General features: G+C 44.9%; 2 non-coding genes across 2 annotated transcripts; one reads left to right on the plus strand and one right to left on the minus strand.

Moving 5' to 3' along the window:
• The first annotated feature begins 523 nt into the window (after positions 1–523).
• TRNAT-UGU lies at positions 524–596 on the plus strand. The gene has a single exon. It is a non-coding gene; the product is annotated as a tRNA-Thr (tRNA).
• Positions 597–5376: 4780 nt separating this feature from the next.
• Positions 5377–5458, minus strand: TRNAL-AAG. Its single transcript has one exon. It is a non-coding gene; the product is annotated as a tRNA-Leu (tRNA).
• Positions 5459–23052: the final 17594 nt, after the last annotated feature.

Below are 23052 nucleotides of genomic sequence, written 5' to 3' on the forward strand. Positions count from 1 at the left end.
TGAAAAGTGAAAGTGAAGTCGCTCAGTCGTGTCCGACTCTTAGCGACCCCATGGACTGCAGCCTACCAGGCTCCTCCGTCCATGGGATTTTCCAGACAAGAGTACTGGAGTGGGGTGCCATTGCCTTCTCCCTGAACCCTATTCTCATACACAATTACTAGTGGACCTCTCTACTCAAGTCTTGCCCCTGATTCCAAGGGCAGGAGGAAGGCCCCCGGCCCTCCAACAATTCCGCCCACTGGTGGCCCCACCCTCTTCCGCAGCGCGCCCCGCCCTCACCCGATCCTTCCCAGCTTCCGCCCACCCACGTGGTCCCCTCTACTCTGGACTTTCTCCCAGGATTTGCGGCTCAGTCTGTGACACTGACACTTACTGACGCTGCAGACTCAGCTGTGGCAGCCGGACAGGGCGGTCACTGGCTGAGGGGCGTGGGCCCCGCCTTTCCGCGTCGCTCTTCTGTCTGCGGCTGCGCGGTGACCATAGCGGTATCAACTGCTCGTGCGCAGAGTGCAGAATCGCAGTTGGCTCCATAGCTCAGGGGTTAGAGCACTGGTCTTGTAAACCAGGGGTCGCGAGTTCAAATCTCGCTGGGGCCTGATTACCTTTTTCCCCCCACCCTTTTTTTTTCTGGAGGGGGGAAGATGCGCTTGCCAACACGACTTTTCGCCATACTGAAAGGGTAGACTTAAATTAAGCAGATCTGAGTGTTTTTGCCCCTCAAGTGGCCGCCACTTTTCGCTCCCTCCACCCCTCCTCTAGCATTATCTCTTTAAGAACCAGACCCACTGCTCCCTTGGACTTGGCGATCACCGATTCCGCTGGCTCCGCGCGCCTTCTCCCCAGCGACCCCTCCCTCGCTTCTTTCTGCGCGTCTTCTTGGCAAATTCATAGCGAGTCTTTTTGTTCCCCTCCCGTCACTGACTCGGGCCAGGGCCTTTGCCGTGTTCTCTAATTCGTTCTTCTTCCTTGCGCCGGGAGCGCCTGTGAACGCTCCACATCCACCTCCGTACTCTGGGAATCTATTATTTTAGTTGCGAGTGGGGCTGTGTTTAAGACCCCGGGAAGTCTGCCTTTGGTCCTCGAAATCCGGCTTCTTCAATGAGGTGGCCTTCCAGTAGGGTAGTCACTTTGGGATTGAAGAATCTAGGAGTTCAGGCCGCACAAATGCCCCATCGTGCCAGTGTGGGGCAGATCCATTCGGCTCTTGACGCAAAGCGTGATTCTTCGGATGAGATCTGCCTTGTGTGACGGAGAGAAGCGAGTCCCTCCTGCTCCACGCACCCCACCTATCTCATTTACCCCTCCTGGGAGTCTACCCAGGTTCCCGCGAGCAGTATTCTCTCCTCTGGTGATACGGCCCGGGCTCTATTTTCCAAAGCTGATCCAAGCTAGACCTCATGTGGACTGGCGACTCACTCGGGGCTTTTCTGAGGGTCCTCACCCGCCGGATGGCGCGGCGGGATTAATCACGTCTCTGCCTCTGCCAAGACCCCCAACCCCTGCCACGGGTCATGCCTGCGAAGGCCACGGCGGGCGGGCACCCAAGACCTCCAGCGGGCCTGGTTCTGCCCGTTGGGCAGGGCCCCCATTGTTCACTTAGGATTTAGGCTAATTTGTGCACTTGATTTCCATTCACGGCATTAATAAATCAATCAGACAGGTCATCATGAATTACTGCTTTTGGTTCGTTAAAAGGAAAACCAAAAGTTGTTTTTTTTTTTTTTTTTTTTTAAGATTGGAAGTGAATGTGACAAAATTGTAGTCTTTAGGTCCAGGTATCACGAATGTGGATTCTTTCTTTCTTTCTTTTTGTTGCATTTTTCTTTATATAATTCCATAGAGAAGACAGGCGAATGCTTATAACACCGAGGCAGTAGTGGCCAAGGGGCCAAGGACGCACCGCGGCCGTAAGCAGAGGTGAACCCACCTACCTCCATTGCTGAATGGGCAATGGAGAAGGGGAAGACACAGCGGTGTGGTGATGAGGTGCGTGAGCATCGTAGTCTCCAAGGAAGAGGCCGAGAGGAGGAGCACTTGAGTGGAGAGGCCAGGGCAGAGCGCTGAGCTAAGATCTAAGAGAATGGCAATAGGAAAAAAGAGCACTCTCTCCCCCACCCTCCCACCCCCATCCCGGAGTGGGTTTACCAGCATTCATCTCCCACGCTGTTTTGTAACAGCCATCTGTGTAGGGGAATTTCTCCGCTAGTGGCACAAAAATACACTTTGGGGTCAACTCTAAGTGGATTTTCGTGAATTTTTCTAGCAAGGAATCAGAATAACCGCTTTTCACAACTAGATTACCCAGTGGAATTGGAACAGGAAAGCACCCGCCCAGTCTGGGCCTCCGGTTCACCCGACCTAAGACTGTTCTGGGACGATCCCGGCCGAAGGCAGCAAGGGCGGATAGCCGGGACACGCGGCCTGGGCGCCGCGCCTATGTGTGCGCGAGGGCACTGAGGCGAACTTTGCCGGGTGTGCACCAACCGCCGCTGCCGGTCACCCTTGAAGGAGCGGGGTTCCTGGTCATCTCATGTATGCTTTTCATTTCTCACTTTCCTACATTTTCGGAATACTTTGCAAATAAATAGTTGTTTTAGAAAACATTTTCATAAAATGATAGAGAAAAGCCCCCGCCCCCTTACCAGGCGCTCGTTAGGAAGCGATTATCCAGATTTCCCTTCGTCTGCGGCAGCTACTGACCCAGTCTACCCCTCCTGGTCCCCGACTCTCTTCAGGGACCCTCAGGCTCTCCCGGCTTCTGTGCCCTGCCTCCAGTTCTCCAGACTTGCGCCTTATTTGGGCTCCACTGGGAAAAGAGTCCCCACAGTGGAAGGGTACCCCTGCCTGCTGCCCGAGAAATCTTAGCAACGAGGCTCTCGTTGGCATTCCAGGAGATCTCAGAGGGGCCGAGAGATACTGAGAATTGATGCTGAGTGAACTATCTACCGGAGAAAGCAATGGCACCCCACTCCAGCACTCTTGCCTGGAAAATCCCATGGACGGAGGAGCCTGGTGGGCTGCAGTCCATGGGGTCGCTAAGAGTCAGACACGACTGAGCGACTTCACTTTCACTTTTCACTTTCATGCATTGGAGGAGGAAATGGCAACCCACTCCAGTGTTCTTGCCTGGAGAATCCCAGGGACGGGGGAGCCTGGTGGGCTGCGGTCTATGGGGTCGCACAGAGTCGGACACGACTGAAGCGACTTAGCAGCAGCAGCAGCAGCAGCAGAACTAACAGCTGAGACGGCGGACGTGGATACCGTCGAACTGGGATAGGTCGGGCGTGAGAAAGTCCGAAATGCACAGAACATTTTCAACGTGCCAGAAAGAAAAATTGGTTTCTCAGTGGGTAAAAGAGTCCACATAGCGTCATACCAGGGACTGACCCAATCATTCCCGAGTTGGGGGCAGGCTATTTTGTCTACAGGTTACAGTTTTTGCTTCTGATGCGAGAGGTCCCAGGTTCAGACCCCGGACGAGCCCTTTTCTTCTTTTCCTTTGTCCCTTTCTTTCTAAAAATCTCTCATGTGGACAGTTTTGGTCCTGGACGGGTAATGGGCATTACCAAACGTTTGGGGATGGGAAAGAAGTACGGGTAGAAGAGTGGGTGAGGCGCTTCAGAGCCCATGGTTCCCGGTGAGAGACTGGGAGCAGAGCCTCCCGCGGGTGTTTCCACTGATTGGGTCGTGGGACCATCCTTTCCCACCACAGAACTGTATATTCACTGATCCCACCAGTTTTCCTAAAAATCAATAGTGTCACAAAGATGACCAAGCTCAGGCGTTTCTCTATTGTAGTAGTTATTACCTTCATCTAACAGGTGAAAGGTCTCCAGTTTGAAACTGAGGGGAAACAAAGTTGGTAGCATCTTGAGGGTTTTGTTTTTTTTTTTCACTATTGGAAATTTATTACTTTGAGGTAAATTTAGTCCTAGTCCAGGACGTCCCAGTCCAAGACATCCAGTCATCACCTTCACCTGGTTACAGAGGTGTACACTTTTCCAGGGAAGAGAAATTTAACATTTACACCTCTGGATTCTCATACTCAAGAGGCATTAACCCATGAAACTAGTATTAACCCACCCCACTTTCAGTTTGGGACTTTGCACTCACTAAGTTGGGTGATTTTGCTTGTTTTCAGTCGCTCAGTCGTGTCCAACTGTGTCGCCATGGACTGCAGCATACCAGGTTTCCCTGTCCTTCACCATCTCCTGGAGCTTGCTCAGACTCATGTCCATTGAGTCAGTGGTGCCATCCAACCATCTCATCCTTTGTCGTCCCCTTCTCTTCCTGCCTTCAGTCTTTTCCAGCATCAAGGTCTTTCCCAATGAGTCAACTCTTCACATCAGAAGTACTGGAGCTTCAACTTGAGCATCTATTTTTCAAATGAACATTCAGGGTTCATTTCCTTTAGGATTGATGGTTTGTTCTCCTTGCAGCCCAAGGGACTCTCAAGAGTCTTTTCCAACACCACAGTTCAAAAGCATTAATTCTTCTGCATTCAGCCTTCTCTATGGTCCAACTCTCACATCCATACATGACTACTGGAAAAATCATAGCTTTGACTAGACAGACCTTTGTCAGCAAAGTAATATCTCTGCTTTTAATATGCTGTCTAGGTTTGTCATAGCCTTTCTTCCAAGGAGTAAGCATCTTTTGATTTCGTGGCTACGGTCACCTTCTGCAGTGATTTTGGAGCCTAAGAAAATAGTCTGTCACTGTTTCCACTTTTCCCCTTTCTATTTGCCATTAAGTGACGGGACTGGATGCCATGATCTTCCTTTTTTGAATGTTGAGCTTTAAGCCAGCTTTTACACTTTCCTCTTTCACTTTAATCAAGAGGCTCTTTAGTTCTTCGATATCTGCCCTTAGGGTGGTGTCATCTGAGTATCTGAGGGTAGTGATATTTCTCCCAGCAATCTTGATTCCAGCTTGTACTTCATCCATTCCAGCATTTTGCATGATGTACTCTGCATATAAGTTAAATAAACAGGATGACAATATGCAGGCTTGTCTACTCCTTTCCCAATTTTGAACCAGTCTTTCGTTCCAACTGTTGCTTCTTGACCTGCATACAGGTTTCCCAGGAGGTAGGTAAGGAGGTCTGGTATTACCATCTCTTTAAGAATTTTTTACAATTTGTTGTGATCCACACAGTCAAAGGCTTTAACATAGTCAATGCAGCAGAAGTCGATGTTTTTCTGGAATTCTCTTGCTTTTTCTATGATCCAAGGGGTATTTCGCTGAAAGCTGGCAAACACAGTCTCATGTTCAGAATAAAGGTAAGGTCGCGATTGAGTGACCATTATGCATAATCTTTTTTTGTGGAGGATTGAGGGGGCGAGGGGGCGGGAGAAAAAAAGGTTATTCACAAGCTGGCAGCGGTGGGATTCGAACCCACGCCCCCGGAGAGACTGGAGCCTTAATCCAGCGCCTTAGACCGCTCGGCCACGCTACCGTACCGGGGAATAGCTTTTTTTGGTGTTGTTTTTCAATTTAGATAACGTCCCCAGGCTCCTGAGGGAAATCTTGTGTTCCGGTGCCTCTACAGGTCAGAGCAGAACCAACCGGGAGCGGAATCTGCACCCTGCGCTCCTCTGACAAAGGATGAGTCGTGGAGTCCAGACCACCGCACACAATGGTTTGGGGAAGAACATTCAAGTCACTCCGACATTTCACTTTTGGGAAGTGGGCGTGGACGCAGGGGAAGACTTCTACACTATCACTTGCTTTATTTTTATATTTTAACTGTGATCTTCTGTTGTTTTTATAAATTAAAACAAAACAAAACAAAAAAAAACCAGAAAGGAACCCTACACTACTTCTCCCGGTTCTTTTTTGTTTACCCCATAACATTTTTTGATAATAACACGGACACATTCAGAAGTGGCTCATTAACGATCGCGTGGCCACCATCTCAGAAGCCTCCATCCTTGCAGTTTTGTTGCCTGATATTTCCACCCTTGAAACAAATGTTCCTGGTGGAGGTATAGGGCCTTGACAAAACAAGCTTGATTGCACACTATTTGGAGACCTCCCCGCCTCCCCGCCCCTCACCAATCATAAAAATTTTTTATTTCTAAAAAAATAGCAAATCCTAGAAAAATGTATAGAAAAAAATCCCCTCGCAAGCCCCAAACTCAGAGACAACCATCAATACTTGGTGAACTAATCTCCAGTTTGCTTTTCTGTTGATTTTTACCTGCACCAGTGGAGAAGGAGGTGACAGAGGATGAGATGTTTGGATGGCATCACCGACTCAACTGACATGCGCTTAAGCAAACTCTAGGAGACAGTGTAGGACAGGGAAGCCTGGCATGCTGCAGTCCATGGGGCCGCCAAGAGTCCCACAGGACTTAGAGACTGAACAGCAGTGAGGCTATGTCTTTACTTGTGATCATGCTACAGATACAGATCTGAATTAAGCTTTTTTTTAAAAAATTATCTATCTCCATGCCAGTGCATAACTTATGACAAGCTTAATTAGAGGAGGAGACAGAGGGAAACTTCAGATACTGAGGTAGATTTCTGGGCAGGTTTAAAATCTTTAAGGGTTGACAGACATGAGTGTTCACGAAGTCTCTTTTAGATGTAGGGCTTTTCTTCCACTTGACAATTTTCACTTAACAGTTCTTAACATTATGAAGTTGAAATAGTCTTTTACCTGTAAAGCAAATGAAAAATAGAGAGCGAGAGAAATAAACAATTTCTCTAGAGTATAAAGATGTTAGAAATAGTTTGGTTTCCTTTCACAAACATCTTAATGTATAAAATTTGAAACTTCATTAAGGAAGTCTTAATTTTGACTTTTAAAAATTGTCAAGACAACGAATTTTCTTGATTTACAGATCACGGTAGCTTTCTAAACATTTAAGATACAAGTACAAGCAAAATCTCAGATGCTCTTGGAAGTACATTTTTGGATACAGCACACATGATACGTATGTCTATGGGGGCTTGATTATCCTTTTGAGATATTGAAGAATACTCAGTTTATCTTACATTACAAATTTAGCCTTTGATAACCACAACTTGGATAGAGCACAAAGTGGAATCTTCAAAGGTTTCTCAATATACCCTCAGTCTGGGGAATTCCCTGGTGGCCTAGCAGAATTGCACTCATCTCACACACTAGCAAAATAATGCTCAAAATTCTCCAAGCCAGTCTTCAGCAGTACACGAACCATGAACTTCCAGATGTTCAAGCTGGATTTAGAAAAGGCACAGGAACCAGAGATCAAATTGCCAACATCTGTTGGACCTATGAAAAAGCAAGAGAATTCCAGAAAAACATCTATTTTATTGACTATGCCAAAGCCTTTGACCATGTGGACCACAACAAACTGTTGAAAATTCTTAAAGAGATGGGAATACCAGACCACCTGACCTGCCTCCTGAGAAATCTGTATGCAGATCAAGAAGCAATAGTTAGAACTGGACATGGAACAACAGACTGGTTCCAAATCGGGAAAGGAGTATAAGGCTATATATTGTCACCCTGCTTATTTAACGTCTATGCAGAGTACATCATGAGAAATGCTGGGCTGGATGAAGCACAAGCTGGAATCAGGATTGCTGGGAGAAATATCAATAGCCTCAGATATGCAGATGACACCACCCTTATGGCAGAAAGTGAAGAAGAACTAAAGAGCCTCTTGATGAAAGTGAAAGAGAAGAGTGAAAAAGCTGGCTTAAAACTCAACATTCAGAAAACTAAGATGATGGCATCTGGTCCCATCACTTCATGGCAAATAGATGGGGAAACAATGGAAACAGTGATAGACTTTATTTTGGGGGCTCCAAAATCACTGCAGGTGGTGACTGCAGCCATGAAATTAAAAGATGTTTGATCCTTGGAAGAAAAGTTATGACCAACCTAGACAGCATATTAAAAAGCAGAGACATTACTTTGCCAACAAAGGTCCGTCTAGTCAAGGCTATGGTTTTTCCAGTGGTCATGTATGGATGTGAGAGTTGGATAATAAAGAAAGCTGAGCACCAATGAATTGATGCTTTTGAACTGTGGTGTTGGAGAAGACTCTTGAAAGTCCCTTGGACTGCAAGGAGATCCAACCAGTCCATCCTAAAGGAAATTAGTCCTGAATATTCATTGGAAGCTGAAGCTGAAACTCCAATACTTTGGCCACTTGATGGGAAGTGCTGAATCATTGGAAAAGACCCTGATGCTGGGAAAGACAGAGGGCAAGAGGAGAAGGAGATGACAGAGGATGAGATGATTGGATGGCACCATGAATTTGAGTAAGCTCTGGGAGTTGGTGATGGACAGGGAGGCCTGGCATGCTGTGGTCCATGGGGTTGCAGAGTCGGATACGACTGAATGACTGAACTGAACTGAACTGAACTAGCAGAAAAGACTCTTTGGAATTGCTACCAAAAGCACAGGTTCAATTCTTGGTGCCATGAGACCAAGGGGAAACTTATTACTGAAGCATTGGCAGGTAACTATTTGGAATGAACCCTAGAGACAATGGAATGCTGGGTCTTTTCTGACTAGTTTCCTCTTATAGCATCATTGAACTACTATCATATAGATAACCTAATCATTGTTTTTCAGTCAAATGATTGACAATCATGAGTGGAAAAAAGCTCTTCGATAAAAGCCAACTGATCAAACAAGGTCTTCTCATAATGCATCTGAAACCCACCATCCAGAGCTTCTCCTCTTGCTCAGGATGTTCTCAGAAACATCTTATTGGCTTCTTCAAGGGCTGCTGAAATTCTGTAGTCTGCACCACTTGATTGCTCCTCTTCCAGATAGTCCTAGTCATAAAATTCCCAGCCTTCCTTGTGTCCGCCTACCCCCATCCCCTCTTCTCGAAGCCAGGGCTGGCAATCTGGCTTGGCTGCTCCCCAGACTTGGACCAGTTAGCAAAACTCTGGTCCCTCTCTTGCTCTGCCGTTGGCTGTGTCTCCTCCTGCTTGACTGGGCCTCCTGGTCGGCTGTGGCGGGTCTCCTTTGTGGGTGGTTCAGGGATGCTCCTGGCTCCAGCTGCCTACCTCCATCTGCGGAAGGTCAGTCTTGCCATGTATCAGATCCGTCTGCATGTAAATACTCTCTTCGTAGAGCTGGGACTGATCGTACATTTCCAATATTGTGCAAGTGGCTCAACCTCCCCAAAGGCGATTATACTAAGAAGGGAGCTACGCTTGAGACAAGTTTTTTTTAACTCAGATTTTTGTCATTAAAAAAAATGACAGATTTTTGTGTCATTAAATATTCCAAAATCTCATTTGTCTTTTTTTCCTGATTATGAATATTCAACTTTAATTTGAATCTAGAATCTAGATGGCACAGTCCTACATTTCCCAGAGTGCAAAACTTCACTTGAAAGCTCAATTTCTAGAAGACAAAAGTAGCCAGATTTCTGCCCTAGCCCCTGACTTTGAATGGGAGATTGAAAGAGAGGATGGTAACCCATAATAGAGTAGAATACACTGAGATAACTGCGGCATGGTGTGGCTGTGTTCTTGGTGCTTATGTTAAACCTTAATGTAAAGATGATGGTGTGATTTTTAGAACTGTATAGCTGTCTGTTTTTCAGCCAACATGTGTGTATTTCAGGCCTCGTGGGCTTGCAGAGATGGCCTCGGCTAAGTATTTTGTGTTTTAATATTAATAACACGAACTTCCTCTCAATCATTTTAATAACAGGGCCTTCCTCTGCTCTACAGTGAGGACCTCAGTGTGGATTAGAAAATGTGTCTGTAAAACTACACGGAATCATTAATTGACCACAGCCCCTAACAGTAGCAGAGCTTTTGCTATCTACATATTGCTTCCCTGATAGCTCAGATGGTAAAGCATCTGCCAGCAATACAGGACACGTGGATTCGATCCCGGGGTCGGGAAGATCCCCTAGAGAAGGGAATGGCAACCCACTCCAGTATTCTTGCCTGGAGAGTTCTATGGACAGAGGAGCCTGGTGGGCTACAGAGCTGGACAGGACTAAGCAACTGAACAGACTGACTGACCGTCTGAAAAACGGCCCTCACCAGAACTTGACTTGGTTGGCACTCTGATCTCAGACTTCCAGCTTCTAGAACTGTGAGAAATAATTTTTTTCTGTTTATAAGTCACCCAGTCTGTGGTATTGTATCACAGCAGCCTGAGCAGACTAAGACAGGCTAACAGCTACAAACAACAACATGAATGATTTCATTGACATTAATATTGAGCACAATAAATTGGATGTAAAACAGTTTGTACGGGCTTCCCAGGTGGTTCAGAGGTAAAGAATCCACTTGACAAGCAAGAGACCCAGGTTTCAACCCTGGGTTGGGAAGATCCTCTGGAGAAGGAAATGGCAACCCACTCTAGTATTTTTTTTTAATTTTTTATTTATTTGGCTGTGCCAGGCCTTTGTTGTAGCATGTGGGATCTAGTCTCCTGTCCAGGGATCAAACTCAGGCTCCCTGCATTGGGAGCTCGGTGTTCTACCCACTGGACCACCAGGGAAGTCCCCACTCCAGTATTCTTGCCTGGGAAACCCCATGGACAGAGGAGCCTGGTGGGCTACAGTCCATGGGGTTGCAAAGAGTCAGACTTAGCAACTAAACAAAAACAACAAAACATGACTTTGTGACTAAATAGCAACAAAAAAGCAGTTTGAATTCTGTTGATTTCATACATATGGCACTCAAGAATGTAAAACTAATTAGTGGTGAAGTTAGAAATTTTGTTACTGTAGAGAAGGAAGTACTAATACTGACAAGTGACATGAGGAAAGTATTTTGGGTGCTGAAAATGTTCTGTATTAATCTGGGTGACACACACAGACACAGACACTTATGTATTCACTTAGTTGTGCACTTACGAGTTTTGCACATATAAGAGTACACAATAAAGATATCTTTGCACAAAAATTATAAAGAACATGAGTTAATTAATGAGAAAACCACTGCAGTAGTTTTTGATTACTGCATAACAAATTTCCACAAATTTAGTGGCTTAAAACAACACAAATTTATTACCATATAGTTTTTGTGAGTCAGGAGCCTGGCAACAGGTTAGCAAGGTCCTCTCCTCATGGCTTACCAGGTAAAATCAAGGTGTTGGCTGTTGCTGCTACATGGCAGCAGGCTCAGGTTCTATCCCATCCTCACTAGCTGTTGGCAGAGTTCAGTTCCTTGCTGTTGTAGGACTGAAATCCCCATTTCCCTGTTAGCTGTTGGCTGGGGGCTCTTCTAAGAGCCCCTCTGCTGGTTCACTGGCCCTCTCACAGTAGGGCAGTTTACTCCTCCTTTGAGGTCACGGTAAGGCCTCTCTCTAAGACTTTATCTTCTTCTAAAGGTCCTTGGACTGCAAGGAGATCCAACTAGTCCATTCTAAAGGAGATCAGTCCTGGGTGTTCTTTGGAAGGACTGATGCTAAAGCTGAAACTCCAATACTTTAGCCACCTGATGCGAAGAGTTGACTCATTGGAAAAGACCCTGACACTGGGAGGGATTTAGGGCAGGAGGAGAAGGGGACGACAAAGGATGAGATGGCTGGATGGCATCACCGACTCGATGGACATGAGTTTGGGTGAACTTCGGGGGTTGGTGATGGACAGGGAGGCCTGGCGTGCTGCAACTCATGGGGTCGCAGAGTCAGACACAACTGAGCGACTGAACTGAACTGAACTGAAAAGGTTCCCACCGATTAAGTCAGTCCCAGCCAGATGATTCCCCTTTCGATTAGCTCAAAGCCAGTTGACCGGTGACCTTAATTTCCTCTGCAAAATCACTGTTTCCATAAAACGTAACATGATCCTGGGAGTGACATCTGGTCATAGCCACTCATGGGAAAAGGATTATACTAGGCATGGGCACCATTGTGGGAACCTGTATCTATAGATACATCACATTTTCTTTGCCTTCAGGAAGTGCTGCCAGCATCCTGCCCGCTGTTCAACTCACAAGCCCACAGGGTAGCTCCAACACTATTGCCGCCATCATCTCTCTTCAGGATTGTTGATACACCCTTCATCAGGAACCCCCACAACACCTCCTTCCAGAACATCAGAAAGTTGTCCATTTCTTCTCTGCTTACTCCATTAACCAAGCTCAAAGGGATGTGTGGACAAAGCCCAGAATTTGCAGTAAGAAATAAAACACAATTGACACTGGCGATGGGTGTTAGGCAACAAGGGGGGAAACCAGAAAGTAATAGGTGAGCAGGTACCCGGCATGACAAACTCTCACCTGGATAGAATTCTTTCAAACCGTGTGGGTAATTTCTTGTCTCATTGAAGAAATCATTTAGATGAATTTTTTAGATAAAATAATAATTTTAGCTAAATAACGGTCATCTAGATAAGAGCATTCTTAGTTTTTCTAATAATGATATTCACGATTTGACAGAAGGAAACTCTTCTGTCAAAGCTTGAGGACTCAATTCTGCCGGTTCTGGTTCTAGTCCCAACAGGCAGAGGGAACCCCTTGCTGTTGGCGCCCTCTACTGCCAATAAGCGGTAGTTGCAATCTTGGAAGAGAATTCTTTGGAGGTGAGGGGGCGGTTCTGTGATCCTGGATGGGAAAAAAGAACAGAATTCATATTTTTCCTAATCACTAAGTGAAATAGAGTCTTTATTTCCATTCTTAATGCAGGCAACAGACCCCAGTAGGATTAACAGGACCTGTGACTTCACTGCCAATAGAAATTGCAGATGTTTTCACATCTCATCATAGTTGTTGTAAATACTTTTTATCCTTTATGCTCTTTAGTATTTAAAAAAATTATGGTAATTATTAGATATTCTTCTGGATCTTGTTATTAAGTGTGTTAATAAAGCAGCATATTTATTTCTATATTGAAAATTGATTTAAAAATATTTGGCAACTGGTGGCTCAGATGGTAAAGCATCTACCTGCAATGCAGAAGACCTTGGTTCTATCTCTGAGTTGGGAAGATCCTCTGGAGAAGGAAATGGCAACCCACTCCAGTACTCTTGCCTAGAAAATTCCATGGATGGAGGAGCCTGGTGGGCTACAGTCCATGGAGTCACAAAGAGTTGGACAAGATTGAACGACTTCACTTTCTTTCTTTCTTTTCAGTAGAATTGGGTTCTTTAAGATGCCGTGTGTTTTGTACATATAAAACATGATTCTGAGAGAAGGTCCATAATGTTCACCAGACTTACCAAAGGGTTCATGATCCCAAAAAGGTTGAGACTCTTGGAAATAGTGCAAGAGAGGTGGAACGAAACCCCCTTTAATAAAAGAACAGTGACTTTCCAAGAACCAGGAGGGCCCAGAACCCAGGGTGGTCAGGGAGAGTTTCACACTTGTAAAGTAGCAAAGAGGTGCGGGTGGTCTCCACTAGCACACTGCTGGGGAGAAGTTGGTGGAAATTGGCATGCCATCTGGGACTGGTCAGGGCTAGAGTTAAGTCGACTAATGCAAGAAATGTCCCTCGTCAAGAGTATGGGCTGGTCAGGATTTGCTTGTTGAAGGAATGAAGGATTATCGCAACCCACACTTTTACTTTTTATTCATTCATATACTCAGTTCATTCATACATTTCTGTGACCTGCTCCTGTTCTAGGCCCTGCTGTAGATCTTAAGCATAAAGAGATGTGTGCCTTAGAGAACTCATGGACTTGTGGGGAAGATAGGGTTTCATACTGAGAGACAAGTGAATGTGCTCTAAATGGAGGGGGGGCGGGGGAGAGGCAGAAAGCTGCAAAGGGAGAAGTACAAGTTTTCAGGCACATGGGAGAGTCAGAGTGCAGCAGGGGCAGCATTCATGATTCTGGTGCACCCAGGTGCATTCTTATACCAGACCTCACCTGTGGCCCCAAGGTGGAGAGGGGTGGGACAGGGTGGGCGGGGTGGGGGGGGCAATGAGTATTGCTGGGGGTGCATCCTCGGAGAATAATGGGTCACAGGTTCAAGGACAGGGTCTACTACATAATTTGCAGGGCACAGAGCAAAAAAAAAAAAAAAAGAAAAAATGTAGGGATTCTTGTTCAAACAAGCAAGAAAGTTAAAGATAGTAAAGTTAAAAACATAAATGCAAGGCTTTCCCACTCTTCTGTGGTCTTTCTCATGACTTGTCATGGTGGATTTTGTTTTTTTGTTTTGCTAGTCAATGTCATTCTAAGTAAAGAAAAATTAAAAACCTAAATTATTAGCATGGGCTTTCTATTCACCTTTTTATTATGTAATGCTGGTTTTAAATGCAGATAAAAGAACATTTCACTCAAATACAGAATTGCCAAAATCCCACATGATCCTCATTTGGTAGCTCATAAACACACAGGTAGTTCATTCTTATTGTAACAGTGGAAACACTACACAAAACTAGCTCAACTATTTTTATTTCATTTCTTGAAATGACATTCTACCTTCTGCTTACTGACAAGAAAGGATTGAAGGAGTAGTTGGTCTCCCTATCTTTCCCTTTCCTTGTCTCTCCTTACTCAGTCCTAAGCTAACAGCTTACCTTGAATTCGACTTTGAGTTTTACTGAATTCCCACGCCTTATGGAGAAGGAAATGGCACCCCACTCCAGTATTCTTGCCTGGAGAATCCTGTGGACGGAGGAGCCTGGTGGGCTGCTGTCCATGGGGTCACACAAAGTTGGACACGACTGAAGCGACTTAGCATTAGCATGCCTTGTGGGCCCAAGAGATATTGCTGATTGTGTACAAATGGGGTGGCAAGGAACACGGGACACATAATGTACAACAGTGCATAGATCTCTGTTCATAGGCGTGCTTCATTTTCCTGCTGCTGCTGCTGCTAAGTCGCTTCAGTCATGTCCGACTCTGTGTGACCCCATAGACGGCAGCCCACCTTCAAAGACCAAATCATAAAGAATTTCAACACAGCAGGGCCTTAAACCAAGCCACCCTCTTATCTGCTGTGGCCTTGAAGAGTCTTGTGAATAATGCTGAGTCATCTCTGGCACTGGGGAAGAGGAAGAGTGCTAGGCTGCACCATATGGCCTTTGTGTCTGGCTTCTTTCACTTTTTTCTTTTTATGGCTGAATAATATCACACTGTATAGCTATGAGTGCGTGCTAAGTCATTTTAGTCGTGCAATCCTACGGACTGTAGCCCACCAGGCTCCTCTGTCCATGGGATTCTCCAGGCAAGAATACTGGAGTGGGTTGCCATGCCCTCTTCCAGGACCAGGGATCAAACTCACATCTTTTTAAGTTTCCTGCACTGGCAGGCAGGTTCTTTATCTAGCGTCACCTGGGAAGCTCTTTATAGCTGTACTACATTTTATTTATCCATTTGATGGACATTTGGGTTGTTTCCACTTGTTGGCTATTAGGAATAATACTAGTATGAATATTACATGTGTAAGTTTTTGCATGAACACATGCTTTTCAGTCTTTTTGATATGTACCTAGGAGTGAACTGCTGAGTTGTATAGTAACTCTGCAGAGAAGGCAATGGTAACTCTGTGTTTGACTTTTTGATAGCAGAGTTAAACCTAACACATGACAATTCCAGTGCTACCATTTATATGAAATCTCCAGAAAAGGAAAATCCATAGAGACAGAAGGCAGACCAGTGGTTGTCTGTGCCTAAAGGAGAGAGCAAAGATTGATTGCAAATGTGCATGTAGGAAATTTTTATCATAATGGAACACTTAAAATTGAATTGTGGTGATAGTTGCAGAAATCTGTAAAAAAGATTGAGTAAAGAATCACAAAACTGTATACTCACAGTGAAGGAACTTTGTTGCACATTAATCATACCTCAAGAAAGCTGTTACGAAATGCTAAAACAAAAAACCAAAATCACAACAGTGTGCAGGCATTTTTCAGAGAATGGCATGGGTGACAATTGCAGTGTGCAAAATTCTTTAAATGACCCAGAGACATACTGTTCATGTAACACTTTAATGCAGCTTAGCGGGTGTGTATCTTGCACCTTGAAAGTTGAAATTTATTGATGGTATTGCTTGCAATGAAGCTAGAGTAGTTATATAAGTAACAAAGATATGAGTAAATTTAAAGAAATGTCAATTAAATGAAGTGAGCAGCCATTGTAAGATTGCATAAGTTGAATGAGAGTGATGGAAGTCATCCAACATAAAATTGCCAAAACAGAGAACTTACCATGAGATAGTTTAAAAAATGAAAACTGACTGTCACAGAAATAAAATAATCCAGTTTATGGTGAAAACAAGCACACACCCCATGGTGTGTCTGCACGAGGTGCCAGTTTATGTTGATGTTTTGTGCATGATGTGAAAGCTATTTACTGGTGCTTGAACAAATAGGAGATTTTCACCTTTTATACGCTATAACTGTCTTTTTTGTTTTGGTTGCATGGGGCTTTGTTGCTTCACTGGGCTTTCTCTGGTTGCAGTGAGCAGGGGCTACTCTCTAGGTACGGTTGCCTTTCTTGTTGTGACTCATGGTCTCCGGAGTAGGGGTTCAGTAGCTGTGTACATGGGCTTAGTTGCCCATGTGGAATCTCATCAGAGAAAGGATCAAACCTGTGTCCCCTGCATTGGTAGGTAAATTTTAAACCACTGGAACTCCAGGGAAGTCCCTATAACTGTCTTTTTAAATTAAAATTCAAAGGATTCTGTTTATAAGCACTCAGGACTGCAGAGAAGTTGTAGTGTTAAGAGTGTGTGTGACTTCTGGACTGCTCCCACCTGGGGTGGTGTCAGGCCTCCCCTCTGCATCCTCACCATCAGGGTGGATCCTGGGCAAGTTAGCCATCATCTGGATGTCCTGGATTTCTCATCTGCAGAACAGATGATAGTAGTGTTCTTATAGGGTGATGAGGAGGGTTAAACGAATTAACAAGTGCAAAGCACAAGTTGAGAAATGCTTACTGGATTAGCAGGTGTGCCAGGGTAGGCTTTGTTTTAGGTTCAGGGGATACAGCAGGAAGGCAAGGAGACAGAGGAGTACCCTGCTCTCCAGCACTACAATCAGAGGGGTGGGGGGAGGGATGGTTGCACAACAGGAAGACACAATATACAGACCAGCAAGAATGGAGGATGGCTGGGAGGAGGACATCTGAGGTAGGACCAGAGGAAGCCCTGGGAGGGATTAGAACAATGAAAGACAAAAGGGGGGCCTGGGCTTCCCTGGTGGCTCAGACAAGGTCTGCCTGCAGTGCAGTAGACCTGGGTTTGATCCCTGAGTCAGGAAGATCCCCTAGAGAAGGGAATGGCTACCCACTCCAGTATTCCTGCCTGGAGAATCCCATGGACAGAGGAGCCTGGCAGGCTACAGTCCATGGGATCACAAACAGTGGAGGGGACTAACACACCGGCCTGACGTGGGTGGGTGGATGTATGGGTGGGGGGCTGCTGGGCCCAGGTTTCTGTGTATTATCATCAAGAATACTAAAGAAAAAATAAAAGTGTTGGTAGTTGCCCCATTTTCCTGCAGCCTAAGCTTCTGCTTTTCTATTAACTGTTACAACTTATATAAAGCAGATGGCCCTGAGCCTTTCGCTCTGAAAGTTCTTTTAGGAGCTCTTTCAGGTGGGACATGGACCAAGGAGGGTTGAGGTCATCCTGGGGTCCCTTTGAAACCTGCTCCTCAGGCTTCAGGTATACCTGCTCAGAGTGCAGAGTCTTCTCTCTCCTTTTCCCTGCTCTTTGTGCCTCACTCCAGGCTCATTAACAGGAAAGTTTCAGCAAGAGAGCTGCTGGGAGAGGCAGGCATTCCTTGGGACATAAAGGTCCCTGGTCTTGCTGGAAACTTACCAAGAATGCAAATTCGATAGAAAGAGTCCTTCCCTGCCTTGGAGTCTTGGCTGTTCCCACTGGGAGCACTCACCCATCTGGTGGAAGCCACATGTCCTTGGCAACGGCTCCAGGGAGATCTGCCAGGGCTCCAGGGTACAGGACAGTTGCTGCTCTTCCCATCATAGGAGCAGGAACTTCCCCTCTCTGTTGCCAAGAGAATGTCCCCCTGGCTCTCCTTTCTACACTGACATGCCATGGCTCACACTTCTCTCCTTGAAGGGCTGTTTAATGGGAGCATCATCTGAATCATTCCCTCCTAGGGCTGGTTTGAGGATCAGAGGGAGCTAGTTGTGTTCACTGGTTTTCAAAACTTAACTGACTGTAAATATGATGTCCCAAATTAGATAGGATAGGATAAGATGAAGCACATGACAAAAGAGGGATTGAGAAGGGGGTGACATCTTCCACCCGGGGACTGAAAACAGCTTTCTGGAGGTTTCAGACTAGCTCCCCATGTACCGAGTTCATCTGGCATGGAGGTGTTGACTTGAAAAATATTCTCAACCTGAATTTGAGAATCATGTTTTATTTGGTGGGAAGTTTTAGGACTTCAAAGCCCTGGAGAAAACATCTCAAGTAACCCTGAAAGAATTTCTCTGAGGAGTGCGCAGGGGAGCTAAGTTATACAGAAGTTTTGCAACAAACGGCAGGTAGGTGGAACATCAAAAAATGATTGTTAGTTCAAGAAAACCAGATATCCCAAGTTAAGGAATGTAGTGCTTTTCTATTCATGGGAAGATGCAAGAGTCTGGACTCACTGAAATCATTCCTTTTATATGCTCCTCAGCTGTCTGGGGCCAGTATCTTGTGTTTTCATATTGGAGTTTCCTCAGGGTTCACCATAGGGAGTAGCTGCAGTCTGATGACCACTAGATGGCAGGCATTCTTTGTTTCCTTCCTGAGTTCCTTCAGGGCTCACCCTTGGGATGACAGCAATCCCTGATGACTGTGACTTCCTTTGTTTACTGATAAGGCAGGAAATATTCTGATGCTCAGAGATCAGCCTCTGGTTCCCTTGACATTTCTCCTGGCCTTCAGCCACCCTGGAAAGGAACCTGAGAGATCTGAGGTCCTTTTGACCCCCAGAGGTCAAATTGAGCACAGAGGCACAATCCAGACTTAATGGGGGGAGCTTTGCTTTGGAAGTTTCACAGGTAGGGTCATTCTGAGTCTGGCATCCATGGGACAACTATGTTGGCTGGTCTCTGCCTATTTGGAACTCCATGTGGATTCAGTTCCAGGGCTGCACGGCCTGGGAGACCTGAGCATGGAGTGTAGGGACATGCTCTGTGATGCCAGCCATCCATCCCCATCTCTGAGCTTGTTTTCACATCTGTAAAATGAGAGGGCAGAATAAGTTGATCTTGAAAGGTCCCTTCTAGCTCTGAAATTCCCTGCTCTTGTGGCATTTAGATTTGTCTTATTTCCAATAATGTCTCTGCCGAGCATCCTGTCCATTATCAGGGTGACTGAAAGGCCAAAATCAAGAGGTCATTTTCTGGACTGCCTGAGTACTGTTGGAAAAGTTGGCCTCTGTGACATGTAATGAGGCACCAGCCTTAAACTGCCCCAACACCTCCCCACCATTGTTCTTCATTTTACGCAGCCTGGGCCTGGGAAACAGAAGTTCAGAAAAGAAGTAGTCTGTCACCAGAGCTGTTCCAACTACTGGTTCCTTTGCTCTGGGTTGGTATAAATCCAGCCGTTGTCTCAAAAGGACCCACATGGGGGGTCCCTGAAGACAGGGAGGGTCTGGGAAAACTGTCCTCAGGTTTCCTCACCCTACTCCCATTAGGACAGAGTTGCGGTGAATGTACCAGAAATGTTCTTCTCATCAGTTAGTCCTCAAAGGCAAGGATTCAGGGAGCAAAATGTAGATGAATGGTGTAAAGTGCTGCGATGAACAGGAGGGAGCCTCAGAGGTTATATTTCAAAAGCCTACAGCATTTTTTGGTGGGGTGGGGGTGTTCCTTATCTGGGTTTTCTTTTCTTGTTTTTTCTTTGAAATTAAAAAAAAATTGAAGTATGGCTGATTTGCAATGTTGTGTTTGATATGTGAGATATATATATATATATATATAAATCTCATTTATCAGATTCTTTTCCATTACAGGTGTCAACTGGGAAATACACACAACCTATAAGTTGAGAGATATGTTTCATTCAGTGGACATTTTTAGGACATCAAGCCTGGGAGGCAGCATCTCAAGTAACACTGAGAAAACTTCTTTGCAAAGGCAAGAGGGGAGCTTGGAAATATGAGTTTTGCAACAAAAAGCAGATGGTTGAATAAAAGGTTACTGTTAATAAAATAAACTAGATACCTCCGGTTAACTATAACATTTTTCTGGAGAAGACTCTTGAGAGTCCTTGGACCGCAAGGAGATCAAACCATCAATCCTAAAGGAAGTCAACTCTGAATATTCATTGGAAAGAAGATGCTCAAGTCCAATACTTCAGCCACCTGATGTGAAGAGTTGACTCACTGGAAAAGATCTTGATGCTGGGAAAGATTGAGGACAGGAGGAGAAGGGGACAGCAGAGGATGAGATGGTTGGATGGCATCACCGACTCAATGGACATGAGTTTGAGCAAACTCTAGGAGTTGCTGTTGGACAGGGAAGCCTGGCATGCTGCAGTCCATGGGGTTGCAAAGCTTCGGACACAACTATGCGGCTGAACTGAACTGAACTGAACTCAGCTATCTGGGGCCAGTATCTTATGTTTTCGAATCCTGAGATTCCTAAAGCTGCACCCTTGAGGGGTGGCTGCAGACTGGTAACCACTAGATGGCAGGCATTCTTTGTTTCTTTCCTGAGTTCCCTCAGGGCTCTCCCTCGAGGCGCCTGAAATCGGTGATGACTGTGATATCCTTTTTTTACTGATATGGCAGGTATCATTCTTCGTCCACAGAGGTTATTACAAGATATTGACTATAATCCTATCTGGGTCTTACCTGAAGCCTCTTTGCTTCTTGATCACTGACTTCTCAGTTCAGTTCAGTCACTCAGTTGTGCCTGATTGTGGCCCCATGGACTGCAGCAATCCAGGCCTCCCTGTCCATCTCAACTCCCAGAGTTTACCCAAACTCATGTCCATTGAGTCAGTGATGCCATCCAACCATCTCATCCTTTGTCGTCCCCTTCTCCTCTTGCCCTCTGTCTTTCCCAGCATCAGGGTCTTTTCCAATGATTCAGCACTTCCCATCAGGTGGCCAAAGTATTGGAGTTTCAGCTTCAGCATCAGTCCTTCCAATGAATAATCAGGACTGATTTCCTTTAGGATGGACTGGTTGGATCTCCTTGCAGTCCACAGGACTTTCAATAATCTTCTCCAGCACCACAATTTGAAAAGCATCAATTCTTTGGTGCTCAGCCTTATTTATGGTCCAACTCTACATCCATACATGACTACTGGAAAAACCATACCTTTGACTGGATGGATATATGTTGGCAAAGTGATGTCTCTGTTTTTGTTTTTTTTTGTTTTTTTTTTTAATATACTGTCTAGGTTTGTAATAACCTTTCTTCCAAGGAGTAAGTTTGGCTTTCAGTAGGGAACAGTAAAATAAATTGTGGTTCATCCACACAATGGAACACACTGAAGTTCTTGAAAAGAATGAAAGAAATTGTTGCTTTGGGAGGTGAAATAGACAGCAGAAGGAGGAGGAGAAAAGGAGACATTTTTCACTGTATGTTTTTTTCTCTGTTTTGTATTTCTTACCTTTTAAAAATGAATACAATAATTTACATTGAAAATGCACTTGGGGAAATGGGGCAAAGAATGGAGGGCTTCATAGAAAAAGCAGACTCTTCTTTCTTTATGATGCCTAAGTGACTGTCAAAGACAAAATGCACTAGAAAGCTAAACAGATTATTTTATTCAGACTATTATAATACAGAGAATGTTTAGTAATGAGGAAAGTCTCAAAGAAGAGGAAGAAAACTGGGGTTTTGTAAAACAAGAAAGTCATTGAGGAAGAGCGGAGGCAGCTCTTAGACTATGTGAGAATGAAGTTGTCTTTCATGGTTAGTCCCTTTAGCCATTTAAGGGAGGAATTGCTTAATCATTCCTAGTTTTAGGCAACTCATGAACCATCTCATCCAGTTTCATGGCTTTAAATATCATCTGAGCTCTGAGTTAAAAGTCATCCAAAGTTTGGAAATATGGCTTGAGGATAAATGCATATCCTTTCAATGTCGTTTCACAAGCTCAGCTAAGGTTTATTTAATATTCTAGGCATATCCTTTCAATATCTGTGTTTCACAGGATTATCAAAGGATTATTTAATATTCTAATATGTATGTTTGACTTTGCTACTTACTATTTGGTTAGAGCTTAGACATTGTGAGGTTCTACCCTGAACTTGTAAATTTCTGTCAGATGGAAAAAATAATCCCAAAGATTTAACATATTATTCTGTAGCACACTGACTTTTTAAAAAATTTTTACTTTCAGTTCAGTTGAGTTCAGTTGCTCAGTCGTGTCCGACTCTTTGCGACCCCATGGATTGCAGCATGCCAGGCCTCCCTGTTCATCACCAACTCCCGGAGTTTACCCAAACTCATCTCCATTGATTCAGTGACGCCATCCAACCATCTCAACCTCTGTTATCCCCTTCTCCTCCCGCCTTCAATCTTTCCCAGCATCAGGGTCTTTTCTAATCAGGTGGCCTTTTCCAATAACCTCTTCGCATCAGGTGGCCAAAGTATTAAAGTTTCAGCTTCAATATCAGTCCTTCCAATGAACCCTCAGGACTGATCTCCTTTAGGATGGACTAGTTGGATCTCCTTGCAGTCCAAGGGACTCTCAAGAGTTGTCTCCAACACCACAGTTCAAAAGCATCAATTCTTTGGCACTCAGCTTTCTTTATAGTCCAACTGTCACATCCATACATGACTACTGGAAAAACCATAGCTTTGACTAGATAGACCTTTGCTGACAAAGTAATGTCTCTGTTTTTTAATATGCTGTCTAGGTTGGTCATAACTTTTCTTCCAAGGAGCAAGCGTCTTTCAATTTCATGGCTGCATTCACCAGCTGCAGAGATTTTGGAGCCCCCCCAAAATAGTTTCTCACTGTTTCCACTATTTCCACTGTTTCCCCATCTATTTGCCACGAAGTGATGGGACCAAATGCCATGATCTTAGTTTTCTGAATGTTGAGCTTTAAGCCAATTTTTTCACTCTCCTCTTTCACTTTCATCAAGAGGCTCTTTAGTTCTTCTTCACTTTCTGCCATAAGGGTGGTGTCATCTGCATATCTGAGGTTATTGATATTTCTCCCGGCAATCTTGATTCCAGCTTGTGTTTCTTC

Source organism: Bubalus bubalis, chromosome 9 (assembly GCF_019923935.1).
Source record: "Bubalus bubalis isolate 160015118507 breed Murrah chromosome 9, NDDB_SH_1, whole genome shotgun sequence".
In the NCBI taxonomy this organism is placed as follows: domain Eukaryota; kingdom Metazoa; phylum Chordata; class Mammalia; order Artiodactyla; family Bovidae; genus Bubalus; species Bubalus bubalis.